General features: G+C 51.7%; 1 long non-coding RNA gene across 1 annotated transcript; it reads right to left on the bottom strand.

Annotated features, from left to right (window-relative positions):
- Positions 1-295: 295 nt before the first annotated feature.
- Positions 296-6,170, bottom strand: LOC118687735 (uncharacterized). Its single transcript, XR_004980382.2, has 3 exons — positions 6,090-6,170; positions 4,327-4,406; positions 296-3,640 (listed from the first exon to the last, which is right to left on the bottom strand). It is a non-coding gene; the product is annotated as an uncharacterized LOC118687735 (long non-coding RNA).
- Positions 6,171-8,083: the final 1,913 nt, after the last annotated feature.

Genomic DNA, 8,083 nt, shown 5'->3' with positions numbered 1-8,083 from the left:
CTGATGCTACATGGTCCACCTATGATGTGTGCTGGGATAGCAGGCCAAACTCCATCTCCACAAATGAAAAACATTGAAAAGAGATATCATTAAATGCAGACTGAGCTAAAGAAGTATGAATACACCAAAAAGGTCTGATTTTTATATGTAGCGTGATAAGGAGAAATATCTTTAACTAAAGCTTCATTTTTCCCTGTATAATCAAATATGGCACAAAAGGCCATTTTTACAGAGCCAAGGATCTCCAATTCTTGAGGTTCCAGAGATGCCTTGGGAAGGTGAGGAACCCACCAATCCCACACATCTACTGAGAACCAAAGATCTCATATGGATGATCCTGTTAATGTACCTTGTATGGCTTTATCAATTTCTTTTGGAATTGGCCAAGCATCCACTGGCCCACCAACCACTCTCTACAACTTCCTGAATGGTGTTTGTAGTGAGGTGGGGGTTGATCCCTTTCACTAGGCAGCTACTGGCAGAACCAGAGGACACGGTCTCAGGATGCATCAAGAGAATAATAGGCTAGATATTAGGTAAAAGTTTTTTACAGAAAGGGTGATAAAGTACTGGAATTGTCTGCCCAGGGAGGTGGTGGAGTCATCATCCCTGGAGGTGTTTAAGAAAAGACTGGATGTGGCACTCGCTGCTGTGGTTTAGTTGAGGTGTTAGGGCATGGGTTGGACTCGATGATCTTTAAGGTCTCTTCCAACCCAGTGGTTCTGTGAATCTGCCAGGTCTCCCCATATTTACATTTGGACCACTGCCCACCATACCATAGGGGCTTCACCCTCTTGGCCTGTTTGATGGCAGCACACGTCTCACAGTCATGGATAACCTGAGAAACACTGTCCATGGTTAAATCCACTCCTCAGTCTCATGCCCGCTTATAGGTGGCATCCCTGTCCTGATGGCCTGAGGCATCATGGGCCCATCGAGCTAGGAATAACTCCCCCTTATGTTGCCAATCTAAGTGTATCTTTGACACCCCTATCTTTGCAGCCTGGTCGACCTGCTTATTGTTTCAGTGAACTTGGGGACATGGGCAACTACATGGCAAACTTTCACAGGTAGCTTCTCCACCCGAGTGGCAATGTCTTTGTAGAGATTATGGAGGCCTTCATATGGCAGGGACTCGGTGCTGGTGGTGATCTCAGCCTCTGAATCCTCTGTGGGCTGTGAGGGCCCTTGTTTCTTATGCTTATTATCTGAGTGCTTTGATGTCATCTTAGACTTCCTTGATTCTACAGGGGCAACTGCTACTCGCTGTGACTGCCCTTGCAGCTCAGCTGGAACCTGGATGGTTGTAACATCTGTGGGTTCAGCGGCTGCACCATCAGGCTCCCCCTCTTCCAGGCAGGGGGGGAAGAGTTTTCCACCAGCTGGGGAGATGTACTCCTTCAGCATCTAGCCCATCTCATGGATTTCCTTTGCCAGAACTCCCACCCAACCTGGGTGGCTCATTTCTGAGGTGGGTTGCCGAGCAGTGTCAGGCTCTAGGGCAGCCTCCCTAGTCTCTGGGACAAGGTCAGGCTGTGTGGCAGCATCCCTAGTTTCTGGGGCACTGTCAGGCTCTGGGGCAGGTATCAGGGTAGTTATCCAAGTCAATCTTCCCTTAGAATAACTCACAGAATGCCAACAGATCAAAAATCCACTTCCAGTGTTGCTCCCCATTGGGACAGCAGCTCTCTTCCCCATATTGTGATGGGTTTCTCCACGATGAAGGGACAAATAGTTGCTGTCTTCCCTTCAGGTCCTTTAACTGCAATCATGCATCTACTTTGTAGACATACAGTGGCTCCCCTGATACTTGTGAGAGGGTCTAAAGGTGTCACTAAAGTCCAGTTCTTCGTCCAGAACATAAATCACTGTAACATCTGCACCGGCGTCCAGAAGACCTGTAATTATGATTGTTTTGTTGTTGTGCATTAAACTGCAGGTCAATTTTGGTCAATTGCAATCTATATGTTGTACCCAAAAGATGTTTGGTGCTACACTTGAGCTCTCAGGTGGTATCTGCTGGCATTCTGTGAGTTATTCTACTATTCTGGCTGGCAAAGCAATAGCTGTGGCTGTTGGAGTTTTTGCTGGAATGACAAGCAGGGGGGGCCCATGCTTTTACTAGAACTGTTAATTCTTCATTGCAATTCACTGAAACAATAGATGAGAAAACTACTAGTCCCAAAATGTGGTTTCTTTCTTTGCCTGTAATCAGAAAATCCTGTCTCTTTTGTGATGTTCCTGTCACACCTGTGGATACCACAGCATGGCAATCATGTAGAAAGTGGAGTAATTTGGAAGTTGCCAGTTCACATTGTGCCCCTGGGGACAGCAGTTTGGGGTCACTTGGCAGGTGGTTGGCAATCTGGTGAATAGGATTTGGCCTGAGCAATTCACACATCTGCCCCTTGAAAGCTCTCTGGCTGCTGGAATGCCACTATGGTGAGGTGGGTTTGTGCCTCCTGCTGGCTCTGGAAAATTCTTTCTGTCCAGGCTTTCCACATTGATGGCATAATCTTTTGGAAGTCTCATTTTGCAATGCCTTATTGTTCTGCTGAAATGTCAAGGTGAGGGCATTGAGGGTTTTTGCAAGTTTCTCAGCCCTCGCTTCTGTCTGATTTGTAAAAGCTTTTCCAAGTCTCTCTCCCAGAGTATTTGCTAGAATGGTCACTATGTGCTGAGGGCTGTCAATTTTACTGCAAGCCTCTATCATTTGGGGCAAGGCAGGTTTGGGATCAGTCAAGCTTCAGATAACCTTTTTGCATCCTTCACTGGCGTTTGCATAAGGCAAAGTTGTGAAGCAGAAGGGATGCTTCACACTGTCTCTCTAGAGCTTGTGTCAATAAATGCTGAATAGGGCTCTACTGGCCCCTGTCTTATTTCTGTGTAAGTCCCTCCTGGATTCCCCACTGGCTGAGTCAGCAGCAGGGCTTTGCAAGCAGTGTTTTTGATATCATTACTCTAGGCAGGTAAGCTGCTTGATCTTCAGACCTGTCACGTGGAGGGTCTCCTGCTCAATCTGCCAGTATCAATCCAGCATAAGTTTCAAGTAATCTATTCAAGAATTTCTCCACTTCAGGTCCCATAAGATGCATTGTGATTCTGTCAATATTATGGAGGAGATAGAGTGACAGCCATAGGGTGTTAAACCTACATTACAATATATTCCTTTCAGCAATTGCTTGAATATGGTGAGCCTAATCCATTTTCCCTTACCGCTTGTGTCAAATCTTTAATATCATCATAATTTAATGGTTCCCATCTTGGATTAGCATCTTCTCTAACTGGCTTGGCTATGAGCAGTTCTTTAGCTAGATCAAAATATTTTTCTTTTATTGCTTTGTGTCTTACTGCTGCCCAGTCCATTATGGAGAATTGTTGAGTCTTTTTCAGAGGATCTCCTGACTTGGGCAGAGGCAGGGGGTGTTCTGAATCGGGGGAAGATAGGACTCTTTCCCAATTTGAGTCTGCTGGGCTTGTGACTGATGAATCTGATTCTTCCTCAGAAACAAAACAATCATCGTCTCCCCCTCTGTCCACAGCAGTCCAGTGGTTGCCTTCTTCAATATCATATTCAGTCACTTGGTCCTGGCCTCTCTCCTGTCCACGAGTGTCTGCAGTGAATTGTACCTGCAGTGCTCTGCAACACAAAGCAGAATTCCCAGTCATACGGGAGCCACTGGGCACACTGCCTCCCCTGAGGTGGCACTCATGGCCAGGAGGGCACTGTAATGCATCCCCAGGGAGAAGGGACATGGGGCAGGATGGGCTCCAGAGCTGAGATCCCAGTGGTCAGCCTTGGCCATTAGCTCTGACCAACTTTCATTCCTCTCCTTGGGACCCCAATCTAAATCCCAGTCTTGCCTCCAACATCAGCACAGAGAGTTCCATCTCTGGAGGGGGTATATGAGGTGGGATATGGTGTCTTCCCTTGAGGAAAGGCTGAGAAAGAGTATGAGATACTTCCCATTTCCCCTCCCAGGATTTCTGCTCAGGTAAAGGCTTTTCCACCGGGATTTGAAGAACTTTTCCAGCTAGGAAAACTGCTCCAGGCAGCATCACCAGAGCAGCCACTGGCACCCTGCCCTTCACACCCAGGACCCTCCTTTGCTCTGAACCCAGGCTCTGGCAAGGATTTCCATCTGGAAGTTTCCCCTTCCACAGGCTGCTGCAGGAAAGCTGCTGGCACCTCACAAAGATGCTGATGTGGGGTGAGGGGGTCACTTTGTGGAGAGGGAAGCTGCAGACAGCAGACCACCCTCTCTCAGAGGTCAGGGGCACCGAGCAGGGGCAGTCGCTTTCCCCAGCACCAGCGGAGGGTCTTACTCTGCAGGAAACCATGGATGAAGGAGATCCTCTCTGGCAGTGGCTGCTCCAGCACAGACTCCCCCTCCTTGCTCCCGTGGCTGGAAGAGTGCAAGGTGTGCATTAACTCCTTCTGGAGGGATTAGACCAACGCTGAGGTTTGTGCAGCAGGGTTTGCTGAGCCAGGGCTGCCTCTGGGGCGCTGCTCTGCCTTCTGCCCTCACACCAGGGCCAGCAGAGCCAGTAGCAACCACACGGAGCGGATCCCTCGGAATCCCCCTGCTGGAGCCAGGCAGCAAACACCCCCCTGGCACTGCTTCCTATTCTGCCTGCCAGCCCCAGCATCCAGCACAGCACAGGGAGCTCGTGGTGGCCCCACTGACTGGAAGCACCACAGGGGCCAGTCCGTGCATGCAGCCTCGGGCTTTTCTTGCTGGATTTTGGGGAGGCTAAGGCTTCCTCTTGCACTTATTTGTGACTACACTCTTCCTGAGCAGCCACTAGTTCATGGAATATCCTGAGTTGGAGGAGACCCACAAAGGTTATTAAACCCAAGTGCTGCTCAGAAATGGCACACCCAAAACCCACACCAATCATGCTTGACCAGCACTGTTTCAGTACTGTCTCTTACTCCCAAGGTGCCAAAAACAAGAACCTGGCCTGGGACAGGGGCTGCCACGAGGATTTGCTCCTCCTCACGGACTTTCTCTTGTGTCACCAGGAGCTCTCAGATCAGCCAGCTGCCGTGGCAGCTGCCCTGCTGCCACCCCACTTTATCAAGCAATGGCCAGGCCTCTTTAGAGAGCACACGCCACCAGGATCCCTACTAATCCCAGCTGGAGCACAGACCCAGGAGATTAACCAGGTCTGACTAAATATATCTGTGGTGCAGGCAGCTCCTTCCTCCCCACCCACTGCAGGCAGATCCCTGCTCCAGGCAGGCTCTCCTTACCCTGTGCAGGAGGTAATTACAGCAGACAGGCTCCCAGTGAGCCTCCCACTGCAAGGGTTTGAAAGCAATGCATGGCAGCCTCACACCCTCTCAATTTGTTTTTGTCAGCTCCTTAGCCACCTGGCTTTGTCCCACCTCTGATGTCCATTATGGCCTGTAGATTTTAGTTGCCCCTTGCTCCCAGGGAACAAACACAATTCCTAAAGGAGGCATTCCTCCCACCCCTGCCCAGCCACCTCAGGTCCCAGGGCAGAGCACACAGGCTCCATCCTGACCACACTACACTCAGCAGCAGCCTGACATCCCCAGGCTGCAGCACCTCATGAGGCAGAAACTGCCATTCTTTACACTGCTTTCCAGATACAAGGCTTCTCCTCAGGATCCCAAGGCAGCCACTCAGGAAAACTTGCTGGGTGTTCCCTCACCAGAGCAGCATCAAGAGAAATGGATAATCACCTATGCAGCTGCAGGAACCCTTGTGCCACTGGCAGCAGCACTCAGGTCTTTTCTACAATGCCAGGAGTGAACCCAGATGTTAAGTGCCAGATGTGAAAACAAGTCTCAAACGACAGGAACTCTGACCAAAACATTCCCTGGGCAGCTCTGTGGGACCCAACAGCTCTGCAGGCAGACCCCAGCTGTGCAGTGCCATAGAGGAGATGGAGATCTCAGTATCTCATAGGCCAGAGGAGGAATAAACACCCCAAGACCCCCACTCCCACCCTGCCCAAGACAGGAGCCTCTTAGCTCCTGGGGGCTGGGGCCACGGCTCCAGGGACAGCACAGACCCAGCTGTGTGGTCTGAAATGTGCACACAGCTCCCCATACTCACATTTTGTGGATAATTCTGATGAAGACACTACAGTCCTGGAGCTGGGACAGATCATTGAGGAGATCAGGACAAACCTTTGTGCTGTTCACCTAGAAATGGGGTGGGACAGTCAGAAGGCAGAAACCAAGACAACACTGTGCTGTGCCACCTCCAGTCCTGGCAGGGGACAGCAAGACTGGTCTGGGGGTGAAAGTAAATCCACCCCTTTAAACCACCCCTTCCCAGGGAACAGATGAACATGATCCCCCACAGCTCCACATCTGGGAGTCTGGCACAGGTCCCATTTATCACACTGCTGGAGCCCCTCTTCTCTGGAGAGGCTGAGACACCTGGGGGTGTTCAGCCTGGAGAAAAGAAGGCTCCAGGGAGACATTAGAGCCCCTGCCAGTGCCTAAAAGGGGTTCAAAAGAGCAGGAAAGGGACTTTGGACAAAGGCCTGGAGTGACAGGACAAGAGGGAATGGCTTCCCACTGACAGGGGACAGGGTAAGATGGGATATTGGGAAGAAATTCTTCCCTGTGAGGGTTGCCCACAGAAGCCATGGCTGCCCTGTCCCTTGAAGTGTTCAAAGCTAGGCTGGATGTGGCTTGGAGCAAGCTGGTCCAGTGGGAGGTCTCCCTGCCCATAGCAGAGCACTCCAGTTGAATGAGCTTAAAAGTCCCTTCTAACCTAAACCATTCTATGAATTTTTGCTTGGGCACAGCAGTGCTTCGTAAGACAGATCCAACAACCCCTTTGCAGTACAGCTGCTGCCTGCTTCTGGCTCAGCTCCATCTCCCAGGCAGCTTCCATGACCAGACCAAGCCATTCCAGCATTTCTGGTTGCTCAACAGGAAGGGTGAGCAAGGCCTCTCCTGCAAACACCCACCTGCCCAGGAACAGTAGGAACTTGGCTACCCTAGGACCTGCCCCAGCCACAATCCCTCCTGTGACAAGCCCCAGCACTGAGCCTCGAAGCTGCCAGAGCTGGCAGCAGCACCCATGCAGTGAGCTCTGGCACAGGAGGGGGAACTTTCCTAATCAAGGGACTCTTCACCTTGAAGAGACATCACCGCCAGCCTATCAGGTCCCTGCCCACACCTAAAAACAACAAAAAAGGTAAAGTATAGTAACTATGTTACTAAATGCCTTAGGCCCAGCACCAGGCATTTGTGCCCGCCAAGGAAGGACGTGTCCCTGCATCTGGCCAGCTGTGCAGGAGCAGCCAGCATCCTCCTGCTTCCCCACAGGCTCAGAGTGGGGAGCAATGATGAGCAGCAGTCTGGTCCACTCCCACAGATTAGGATCCTGACAAGGGGTCAATGGAAAACTGCTGCTCAGGCTCCTCATTCTCCTGCTGTGCCTTCCTCCCTCCCTCACCTCCAAATGTCACTAACATTTCTTGCCCAGCAAGGCAGTGGCCAAGCCGTTGAAGCTCTGCCAGCTCCCCTTCCACTGCTGTTAGTGAAAGAACCACCTGCTGGGGGCACAGGGAGCCCACAGCTGCACTGGGTGGGAGCAGGGATGAGCTGCCCTGACGGGATCTGGGATCACTGCCACGTCCCCTTCACAGCGACCTTTGCCTCCACGCTGGCTGCCCCCGGCGCCACCCTGGCAGTCTTCCAGGGGAGGGGACCGCTGGGAGCCAAAAAGTCACCCAGATACGGAGGGGGCTCCTCAGCCGGTATTGCACTTGGACACCCGCACCATGACGGGCCAGGAGCCTGGCTGGGATCTGCAGCTGCTCGGCACAGCACAGCCAACCAGTCACGGTGGCTCTGGGGACTACAGAGCTCCCGCTGCCGTCAGTCCAGCTGGGACACATGGGATCCTCAGCAGGACAGGTCCTCCCTCCAATTTGGCTAAAACCCAGCTCCCTGTCCCACGGCTGGGTCACTCAGCAACTACTGTCCCTCCCCCCGGTGGCACAGCCAAGACCTCTCTCTAAAAATCCACCCAAAGGCACCGGGCAAAGCACTCGTGCAGCGCCGGATGCAGACAGATCCTGGGTGAAA

This window comes from Molothrus ater, chromosome 2 (genome assembly GCF_012460135.2).
Source record: "Molothrus ater isolate BHLD 08-10-18 breed brown headed cowbird chromosome 2, BPBGC_Mater_1.1, whole genome shotgun sequence".
NCBI classification, from domain to species: Eukaryota; Metazoa; Chordata; class Aves; order Passeriformes; family Icteridae; genus Molothrus; species Molothrus ater.
This window is presented reverse-complemented; position numbering and strand designations above follow the sequence as displayed.